Source organism: Oncorhynchus masou, chromosome 12 (genome assembly GCF_036934945.1).
Source record: "Oncorhynchus masou masou isolate Uvic2021 chromosome 12, UVic_Omas_1.1, whole genome shotgun sequence".
Classification (NCBI taxonomy): Eukaryota; Metazoa; Chordata; class Actinopteri; order Salmoniformes; family Salmonidae; genus Oncorhynchus; species Oncorhynchus masou.
In genome coordinates, this window is record NC_088223.1 from 47872696 (window position 1) to 47884575 (window position 11880).

The 11880-nt window shown below is 44.0% G+C and overlaps 1 pseudogene; it reads right to left on the reverse strand.

Annotated features, from left to right (window-relative positions):
* Nucleotides 1–5944: 5944 nt before the first annotated feature.
* On the reverse strand, nt 5945–11578 carry LOC135550223 (claudin-4-like; annotated as a pseudogene).
* Nucleotides 11579–11880: the final 302 nt, after the last annotated feature.

An 11880-nucleotide genomic window follows, 5' to 3' on the forward strand; every position in this document is an offset into this window, starting at 1 on the left:
GCACAGTATGTCAACTGAAACCCTTACTTTCACTACACTCCATCTTCTTCCATACTGGGTATGTAGATTTATGTAGCCCTCTCAGATGATGTGAGCTATAACCTGTTTCCATGAACTACACAGGGACTTGCATAGATGTCTTCCATAATAGCTGCTCTTATTCCTGAACTGCCAAGGAGTCAGAGGCCCCATTTGGTCTACATAGAACTCCACTGAGACATCCTTCCCAATCCCACTCTCACTTCCTGTTTATCCAGATCAAGTGATCTCTTATGCTTGGTTAATACTAAATCCTCATTGTTTAACTATGTCAATATTACCCTCTGGCCTTCTCGGTGTTCACGGTGTATCAGGAATAAGGTCCCACAACCAGACAGCTCAGGATGGACAGCCCACCTACAAAGCCCCACCCTCTCCTAGAGAACACATCATCAGCACGAGGCCAAAACACACTTTCACTTCTATGAACACTTCTATGAACGCTCATAGCGGGGAAAGGTCTGGTATAAGGGAAGTCTTCAATAGGAGTGTAACCCCCGTATCCTGTTGATACAGTTCTGCTCCTACCCCTATGATTGTTCGCCAGTGTCAGTGCGTCCTACCCTCTTACAATGGGTGAGGTGCACCCAGGTTGCTCTTTCAGCTATGCTCACCACGAAGGCAGTCACCAGGAGTACTTGGTATGGTCTCTCCAACAGGCCTCAGGGACTGGAGTGAGTGACTTCACCTGTAATTCACCTGTAGTGCATAAAATATTGACATACAGGTTTGGTTAACCAACAGTTTCTCCTTTGTTCTATCTTTAACTTCTATACCTACTTGTTAGCTAAAAGAAATGTGTTTAGTTTATTATCTAGTAGGTCACATCCTATCCTAGACCACAATTTACCCATCCCCCCTTTGATACCTGGTTCTGCCCAGGTAACAACCTTGCCTACTCTAAACAATGACTTAGGTAAGATTAGTAAATTATCCTTATGTCTGACATCATCATGTAGGAGCGCCCCTTTCATTTTCCACATGTCCAATTCTCCCTTGGGCTTCCATTCATGTCAATCCTGTACAAATTCTCTGTCAAGTGTCTTATCTACATTAAGAAGTATCTGTGCTATTTATATTTTTTCTTAAATATATATTTATCGATTTAAACAGTAACCCTTTCCCTCCTATTCTTTACTTCCGGCGCCGACAGAGATGGCCGACTCGCTTCGCGTTCCTAGGAAACTATGCAGTTTTTTTGTTTTTTTACGTGTTATTTCTTACATTAGTACCCCAGGTCATCTTAAGTTTCATTACATACAGTCGAGAAGAACTACTGTATATAAGATCAGCGTCAACTCACCATCAGTACGAACAAGAATATGTTTTTCGCGACGCGGATCCTGTGTTCTGCCTTATAAACAGGACAATGGAATGGATCGCATGCAGCGACCCAAAAAAACGGCTCCGAAAAAGAGGGAAACGAGGCGGTCTTCTGGTCAGACTCCGGAGACGGGCACACCGTGCACCACTCCCTAGCATTCTTCTTGCCAATGTCCAGTCTCTTGACAACAAGGTTGATGAAATCTGAGCAAGGGTAGCATTCCGGAGGGACATCAGAGACTGTAACGTTATGTGCTTCACGGAAACATGGCTCACTGGAGAGACGCTATCCGAAGCGGTGCAGCCAACGGGTTTCTCCACGCATCGCGCCAACAGAAACAAACACCTTTCTGGTAAGAAGAGGGGTGGGGGCGTATGCCTTATGGCTAACGAGACATGGTGCGATGAAAGAAACATACAGGAACTCAAATCCTTCTGTTCACCTGATTTAGAATTCCTCACAATCAAATGTAGACCGCCTTATCTACCAAGAGAATTCTCTTCGATTATAATCACAGCCGTATATATCCCCCCCCAAGCAGACACATCGATGGTTCTGAACAAACTTTATTTAACTCTTTGAAAACTGGAAACCATTTATCCGGAGGCTGCATTCATTGTTGCTGGGGATTTTAACAAGGCTAATCTGAAAACAAGACTCCCTAAATTTTATCAGCATATCGATTGCGCAACCAGGGGTGGAAAAACCTTGGATCACTGTTACTCTAACTTCCGCAACGCATATAAGGCCCTGCCCCGCCCCCCTTTCGGAAAAGCTGACCATGACTCCATTTTGCTGATACCTGCCTACAGACAAAAACTAAAACAAGAAGCTCCCACGCTGAAGTCTGTCCAACGCTGGTCCGACCAAGCTGACTCCACACTCCAAGACTGCTTCCATCACGTGGACTGGGACATGTTTCGTATTGCGTCAGATAACAACATTGACGAATACGCTGATTTGGTGTGCGAGTTCATTAGAATGTGCGTTGAAGATGTCGTTCCCATAGCAACGATTAAAACATTCCCTAACCAGAAACCGTGGATTGATGGCAGCATTCGCGTGAAACTGAAAGCGCGAACCACTGCTTTTAATCAGGGCAAGGTGTCTGGTAACATGACCGAGTACAAACAGTGCAGCTATTCCCTCCGCAAGGCTATCAAACAAGCTAAGCGTCAGTACAGAGACAAAGTAGAATCTCAATTCAACGGCTCAGACACAAGAGGCATGTGGCAGGGTCTACAGTCAATCACGGACTACAGGAAGAAATCCAGCCCAGTCACGGACCAGGATGTCTTGCTCCCAGGCAGGCTAAATAACTTTTTTGCCCGCTTTGAGGACAATACAGTGCCACTGACACGGCCTGCAACGGAAACATGCGGTCTCTCCTTCACTGCAGCCAGAGGTTAGTTAAACATTTAAACGTGTTAACCCTCGCAAGGCTGCAGGCCCAGACGGCATCCCCAGCCGCGCCCTCAGAGCATGCGCAGACCAGCTGGCTGGTGTGTTTACGGACATATTCAATCAATCCCTATACCAGTCTGCTGTTCCCACATGCTTCAAGAGGGCCACCATTGTTCCTGTTCCCAAGAAAGCTAAGGTAACTGAGCTAAACAACTACCGCCCCGTAGCACTCACTTCCGTCATCATGAAGTGCTTTGAGAGACTAGTCAAGGACCATATCACCTCCACCCTACCTGACACCCTAGACCCACTCCAATTTGCTTACCGCCCAAATAGGTCCACAGACGATGCAATCTCAACCACACTGAACACTGCCCTAACCCATCTGGACAAGAGGAATACCTATGTGAGAATGCTGTTCATCGACTACAGCTCGGCATTCAACACCATAGTACCCTCCAAGCTCGTCATCGAGCTCGAGACCCTGGGTCTCGACCCCGCCCTGTGCAACTGGGTACTGGACTTCCTGACAGGCCGCCCCCAGGTGGTGAGGGTAGGTAACAACATCTCCTCCCCGCTGGTCCTCAACACTGGGGCCCCACAAGGGTGCGTTCTGAGCCCTCTCCTGTACTCCCTGTTCACCCACGACTGCGTGGCCACGCACGCCTCCAACTCAATCATCAAGTTTGCGGATGACACAAAAGTGGTAGGCTTGATTACCAACAACGACGAGACGGCCTACAGGGAGGAGGTGAGGGCCCTCGGAGTGTGGTGTCAGGAAAATTACCTCAACGTCAACAAAACTAAGGAGATGATTGTGGACTTCAGGAAACAGCAGAGGGAACACCCCCCTATCCACATCGATGGAACAGTAGTGGAGAGAGTAGCAAGTTTTAAGTTCCTCGGCATACACATCACAGACAAACTGAATTAGTCCACTCACACAGACAGCATCGTGAAGAAGGCGCAGCAGCGCCTCTTCAACCTCAGGACGCTGAAGAAATTTGGCTTGTCACCAAAAGAACTCACAAACTTCTACAGATGCACAATCGAGAGCATCCTGGCGGGCTGTATCACCGCCTGGTACGGCAACTGCTCCGCCCTCAACCGTAAGGCTCTCCAGAGATAAGTGAGGTCTGCACAACGCATCACCGAGGGCAAACTACCTGCTCTCCAGGACACCTACACCACCCGATGTTACAGGAAGGCCATAAAGATCATCAAGGACATCAACCACCCGAGCCACTGCCTGTTCACCCCGCTATCATCCAGAAGGCGAGGTCAGTACAGGTGCATCAAAGCTGGGACCAAGAGACTGAAAAACAGCTTCTATCTCAAGGCCATCAGACTGTTAAACAGCCACCACTAACATTGAGTGGCTGCTGCCAACACACTGACACTGACTCAACTCCAGCCACTTTAATAATGGGAATTGATGGGAAATGATGTAAATATATCACTAGCCTCTTTAAACAATGCTACCTTGAATAATGTAGGGTAAGTAACATTATATATCTCATATGCATACATATATACTGTACTCTATATCATCGACTGCATCCTTATGTAATACATGTATCACTAGCCACTTTAACTATGCCACTTTGTTTACATACTCATCTCATATGTATATACTGTACTCGAAACCATCTACTGTATCTTGCCTATGCTGCTCTGTACCATCACTCATTCATTTATCCTTATGTACATATTTTTTATCCCCTTACACTGTGTATAAGACAGTAGTTTAGAAATTGTTAGTTAGATTACTTGTTGGTTATTACTGCATTGTCGGAACTAGAAGCACAAGCATTTCGCTACACTCGCATTAACATCTGCTAACCATGTGTATGTGACAAATAAAATTTGATTTGATTTCCTATCTCTCAAATACCACTACGCGTCTCACTGTTTGCCACTCATCAATGATTTTAGATAAAGTCAATCTCATCAATTGATGAGTGGCAATCAGTCTATGAGTGGCAATCTCTAAAGTTCTTACATTTCATTTATCAATCTATCTTAATCCTAACAATAATCCCAAATCATCACAGATGTCATATATTCCTGTCAAATATAATACTATTTAAAAAAAAATCATAATAATCAAACAAAGCCAAAACAAATGCTAAATATATCAAATCCTTCCTACACTAATAAGCTCTTTCCTTCAGGTATCCACAGTATCTTATCTGACAATAACATGAAGTAACCTTAAAATCAGTTTCATCAATAATTGAATATATGTTGCATAGTGTGGAATACCTTATCTACAGTAATTTATCACCCCTAAGAACTGAAACGTATTTTTCTATGTAATTCCCTGCCCTATTGTCTTAATATATCTCCTATCCAAACCTCAATGTATCTTATCTTCCCCTATTTATTCTCAATGATAAATAGGATTTTTTTCTGTTGTAATACCAAATAAATAATAGCCAATTCAAAAACTTCACAGCTAATATTGTAAGACAGAATCCTGAACCACTTTCTCATCAGTGGTTCAAACAATAATTCTAACCCAAAACTAAAACTCCATTATAATTAATTTACCTTAAAACTCGTAACCCAAATGACCACACATTCATTATACAAATGGCTCTCCCCTGAGGCTGATCAGACCCCAAGAGATAGCCATGATAAGGTCAAAGGTCATACCACCCTTTTATAGTCATGTTCCATACCACATTAGACATATTAAAGAACCCTTTATCCTTAAAATAAAAAAAAATCACTTGTGTAACTCATAAAATCAAAACTCATAAAGTTTGATAACAGGTGTGTTCAAGAGTGTGTGGAATTCTGTTTTATGATGCTTAGTTGCATACTTTTTTCGTATAACCTAGAGAGGGTCTCCTCGACATTTGAGGAACTGACATCACCTTTTACACCATACTTTTACATACTTTAGCCAACACTGTCCACTCACACATACATTGACACTTCAATTTCACAGTGGTACAACAGTCAAATAGGACAGTAATGCAAAAAACTCCTTCAACAAATTCACAATGTAGAGAATCTGCATCAGTGCAAGGAATGTGGTAGAAGCTTCCGTAAAAACATGAAAATAGCACAGTGAACAATCTGGAGAGTCCCATTTTTTTTTCAACACCTCTTCCATTCAGTCTCCTCATCCACGCTCTGGGTGGTCTAGTCTGTGGTGTTTCTGAACATCTAGATGTAGGCCTGGCTGCTGGCAGCAGCATTGGAGTGTAATAGACATTGTATTTGTTCTCATCGCTGGGTGGGCAGGAGCTGCAGAGGAGTGCCCCGCCCAGGATCATCAGCCCTGCGGAGCCCCAGCCGATGTAGAGCGATGCCCGCAGCTTCCTCTGGGCCTTGATCAGAAGGGGGTTGTAGAAGTCTTGGATGATGGTGTAGGCCGACCAGCAGATAGGGACCAGGAGGGAAACGATGAGGAAGATGAACCTGCTAGCGATGGCGACTTTAGCTTTCGAGCTTTCGACATCCACAAAGTTGGTGCACTTCTCCCCGGTAATGCCCAGCAGGATGGCGAACACGCCGGCGCCGCCGCCGATTATGATGAGCCCTGCTGGCCTGCAGGTTCTGAGGCAAAGCCAGGAGGGAGTCGTAGACCTTACACTGCATCTGGCCCGTACTCTGGGTCACACAGTTCATCCATAAGTCTTCCCAGATGACCCGAGCAGTGGCTATGTTGGCGCCGCTGTTACCTTCCACATGGGCAGAGCACAGATGATGATGCTTCCCAGCCAACCGATGATTGCCAGGGCTATGCCCAGCATCTGTAGTCCAACCGACACCATCCTGATGGAGCCCTGGTAGTATGGACTGATTGAGCTGCTGGAAGGAGAGAGAAAGGGTGACAGGAGAGTATAGAGTGAAGAGTTTGACAATGACAAGCTCACTTCCTCTACGTCTCTGAATTATCAGGTTTACTGTGAAAAAGGGACAGAACAGGAGTTTTATCATCTGTCTCTCTCTCAGGTGAAACTCGTTTCCTAAGCCATCTCAGCTGACCATATTACTCTCCTAACACACACGCACACACACACACACGCACACGCACACGCACACAAACTGCAACTTTGTCAGAACATCAAATCCTCAGGGCTGTATTCATAAAGATTCTCACAGTAGAAGTGCTGACCTACGATCAGTTTCCTCCTCTTAATGATTATGATTTAAAAAGCAAAACCGACACTGGATCAGCACTTATACTCTGAGACATGTCCTAATCAACAAGAGTTGATTGACATAGACAAACCAGGTCTAAATGGCATGTTCACGAGAAGCCAGAAGAGTTTGTCAATGCATAGAGGAAATTCCATCATTACTGTTATCATCTCTGACTGTCTGTTGGTTAATTGGCCTCTCGTATACCTTTTTCAATTCTTGATGCTTTTTTTTCTTCAGGAATCTTCTGGCTTGGATGGAGGAGGGAACAAAGGGAAGGTGTACAGAAGTTATCCAGCCTGATGACTGAAGAAATGTAAATAGACAGCAAAACATAGCCTATCTCTGTCTCTCTAGCAGACTGCTGAGAGGCAAAATAGTCCATGTACTTTCTAAACCTTAGGAAATGGTGAATCATGATTCCTCACTGTCTTTACAGTTCCTGAAACATGTTAATGACCAAATGCATGGCCCCTACAGCAGTCCTTGGCCACCCACTCAGTTACCAGTGACTTATTCTGCCTCATCCCCTCCTTAAATTGTGTGCAAAATGTTTTTTTTTTTTCTTTTTGTTTGATACTCTGATCTTTAATGTGTATTGATTCCTACTAACCAGCTTTGTAAGAGCTAGGTTTTACTAGCTATGCTGATGATCATGAATGTTTTTCTCTGCATCAGGTCTCATTGAGAATGGAGTTACCAAAAAAAGACATGCTATTCAACTGTCCATAATTGCCTGATCTTACACTTTTAGAAAAAAAGGTATTATCTTCAACCTAAAAGGGTTCATTGGCTGTCCCCATAGAATAATCTTTTAGTTCCAGTTTGAACTATTTTGGGTTCCATGTAGAACCCTTTCCACAGAGGGCTCTACCTGGAACCAAAAAGGGTTCAATCTGGAGCCAAAAGGCTTCTCCTTCTTGTGCTTGGGGACAATAAAAGGCCACTTTAGAATGTGCAGTTTTATCTCAAATATTAATTTCCCTACCATAAGCTGCCTCCAACGTTATTTAGAGAATTTGTCAGTACTACAGACCACATGTAACCATGCCAGCCCAGGACCTCCTCATCCAGCTTCTTCACTTGTGGGATTGTCTGAGACCAGCCACCCGGACATCTGATGAAATTGAGGAGTATTTCTGTCTGTAATAAAGCCCTTCGAAAAACACATTCTGATTGACTGGGCCTGGCTCTCCAGTGGGTGGGCCTGGCTGCCAAGTGGGTGGGTCTATGTCCTCCCAGGCCCACCCATGGCTGTGCCCCTGCCCAGTCATGTGAAATCCATAGATTAGGGCCTGAGGAATGTATTTAAATTGACTGATTTCCTTATATGAACTGTAACTCAGTAAAATCTTTGAAATTGTTGCATGTTGCGTTTATATTTTTGTTCAGTATATTTTTTCCAGAAAGTTAGATTTCAATCTTTCTTGGAGTATACAGCAATATTAGTTATTGTTCATGATAAATGCATACTTTTGGGAATGTCTATTTAGGTGGAAATCAATATTTTTTACATTACATTCAACACGCTAATGTTTGTTTGAAGCCCTATTATTGACATTAGTCAGTCTTTGACATAGCATGATGATTCAGCGTGACTGTTAAGCTACCGTTTCCACTATGTTTCTGTATTTGTAATCTGTAGCTAAAACCACTATGAGTTCCAACTGCATTTTAGTGCTAAGTTACTTTTCTCCAGCCCCATTCATGCCATACAAAAAGTACTTTTATTATTATTATTGTTGTTATTATTCATTCATTTGTTCAAACGGTGGGGATGCTGCTGTGTTGTTCGTATTTTGTCAACAATATTGGGCCTCCATGTTTTACTGTTTAAAGAATTGTCTCTTGTTATATGCTAGTGTTTTTTCTAACCTGATACAAACTTGTCTTTGTGGGACTTAGTCATAAGACTGGGCGTATAGCCACGGTCTGTTTGGATGTGACCGCAGCATGTGACGTCCCTTTGGGTTTACTATCTACAGGAAGTCACATGTACGGAAACTTGCAGAAAGGAGCACATTATAGTGTTTGCTGTTGTGAATGCATTAAATCTGCACAGACAACTAATTGCCTTTTACACACTATGTGCTGACTGCCACATCTCCAAAAAGGATGTGAACCGACACTGTTCGTTGAGCTTTCAACTATGCACTGTTGAGTAGTGGATGGTTGATGCTCTATTTTTGCAAATCTTATAATAAAGTGTTGTTTCTTTTTTCCCAAAAAATTGCTACCACAGTTTCCACCCTCAACAGAAAAAGATGGCACCAATCGGAAGAAAGCCATGCTTTATACTGTTAAATTTGTATGGCATTTGCCAAGCCCACTGACAGCAGTATTTTCATGAGTGGAATGACAGGTTGGAAACATATTCACCAAAGAATAGAAGAGCCTGAGAAGAGCAACATCCACAGAAGTAGTGCTTCCAAAGCAGATGTTGAAAATCTGCTCAGCGGCAGTCAGATGTCTGCTCACAGAGAGCAGGTTCGCAAGAGGAGGCAGGTGGTGGAGCGTGTAATAGGTGTAGTCAAAGTCATTGGTAAGAGGGGGCATAGTCATTTTGCTATTTGATTTAGAATTTTAATACCCCTTAAAGTAAACAAATATTTGTCCTTATTGCTCGTAGCATACAAACGCATTGAATAACAGAATCTCTACATTGAACAACAGATAGTCCCCCCAAAAAATCGAAAGGAAGTTTGTTCTGAAGTGTCTGTCCTATATCTGAGCGATATAAGAATGATCAGGAGGGCCTCCCGGGTGCCGCAGTGGTCTAAGGCTGTGCCACCAGAGATTCTGGGTTTGAGCCCAGGCTCTGCTGCAGCCGGCTGCGACCGGGAGGTCAATGCACAATTGGCCCAGCGTCGTCCGGGTTAGGCCGACAGGGATATCCTTGTCTCATCGTGCACTAGCAACTCCTGTGGCAGGCCGGTTGCAGTGCACGCTGACCAGTGTTTCCTCTGACACATTGATGCGGCTGGCTTGGATGTGCGTTGTGTCAAGAAGCAGTGTGGCTAGGTTGGGTTGTGTTTCAGAGGACGCATGGCTCTTGACCTTTGCCTCCGAGTGTGTATGGGAGTTGCAGCAATGATACAAGATTAACTACTACCAATTGGATACCATAAAAGGGGGTAAAAGAAATTGACATGTAATGGAACCCCTTATTTTTGGCACAATAGTTTCCATACAGTATAATTCCATTATTTTTTTTTCAATCCTAGAGGTTCAGTCTGATTTCCAACAGACACTGGAAGACTAATTCACCTTTCAGTAGGACAATAGCCTGAAACAAAGCCAAATCTACACTGGAGTTGCTTAGCAAGATAGCATTAAATGTTCCTGAGTGGCCTTGTTACAGATTTGACTTAAATTGTCTTGGAAAATCTATGGCAAGATTTGAAAATGTCTGTCTAGCAATGATCAACAAAGTCAGAGATAGAAGAATTAAACAAATGTCAGGTTCACATTAGCAGATTGTAGTGACTCAAGTTCTACTTTTCTGCATATCCGTCTTGAATCTGTTATTTGTCCTCCAGTCTGATCAGCCAAAAAGCACATGGAATCAGATATAAGCCACATTTCAAACCACCTTCGTAAGTGGTTTGAAGTCAGATACAAATCTGATTCCTGGCTTTGAGACGCATGTCTGTATGGTCAAATCTGATTAATTTGCCCCTAAAGTGTTTTCACACAGACAAACATGGAGGGCATATATTAGTTTGCCTACTTAAATATTGGTCTGATTAAAGGGATCATGACTAGATTGTGAGGGAAAACTAGTTAAACCCTTGTCTATACCATGCGACCCCACCTACTTGAAAACAAAATATTTCAAAATGTTACAATTCAAGAACAAATTACAATATTTATTAAAGCAGTTAGATAAAAACAGTTAACTAAAAACAGTAGATACAAAAATTGGATTGCAATTGCCTTTTGACAAATGTCCAGGTGCACTGAAGTGAATCGAAAAACGTAATTCATTCGTACTGCACCAAACACGGCCATGTAAAACAAGTGTTCATCTTATCAGATGTAGGCCCCTCCATTGGGGGCGGAATATTTGACAGAGTACCCCCTCTCTTCGCGCAGAGGGCACTGGCAGCAGAGAATCGCACCCCCGACGAGCATTAGGCCAGCAGAGGCCCAGCCGATGAACAGTGAAGCTCCCAGCTCTCTCCTCTGCACGTCAGTGAGCAGCGGGTTGTAGAAGTCCCTGATAACAGTGTTGGCGCACCAGGACACGGGGATCAGGCAGAGGGCGCCAGCGACTAGGAAGAACACGCCGGATGTGATGGCCACCTTAGACTTGGCCTCCTCGTCCTCAATGCAGTTGGTGCACTTCCCCCCGGCCACGGAGAGTAGGATGCCGATCATGGCCACAAGGATGGAGATGATCACCAGAGCTCTGGCAGCCTGGAGGTACGGGGGGAGCGCTAGCAAGGAGTCGTAAACCTTACACTGCATCTGGCCTGTGCTCTGCTGCGCGCAGTTCATCCACAGGCCTTCCCAGAAGGTCTGTGCAGTCACGATGTTGTTGCCTATGAAAGCCGTCACCTTCCACATGGGGAGCGCGCAGATGACAATGTCCCCTAGCCAACCAATAATAGCCAGGAAGATGCCCAGAATCTGGAGACCAGCGGCAGACATAACTTTCTCTCTGTAGTCAGCCAAGATTCACATAAAACCTAAAGGACCAGTGTTTAGCAGGGGGACCACTTGCTGAAATAGTAAAGCTACAGACTCCAACCTATATACCCACCTACCAGGGTGTGGTCATTAATTAAGCCAATTGAAAGCACCTGTTGATGTTTATTGGCTATACACACCCTCCAAAAAGAATGAATTGCCCAGTCTGCCTATATATAGTGTTGTTCACCTGTGGAAGGTAGCTTGCATAATTAACCATCATTGATACAAGCTGTGAGGCTAATAGTACAAGCTCATTCATT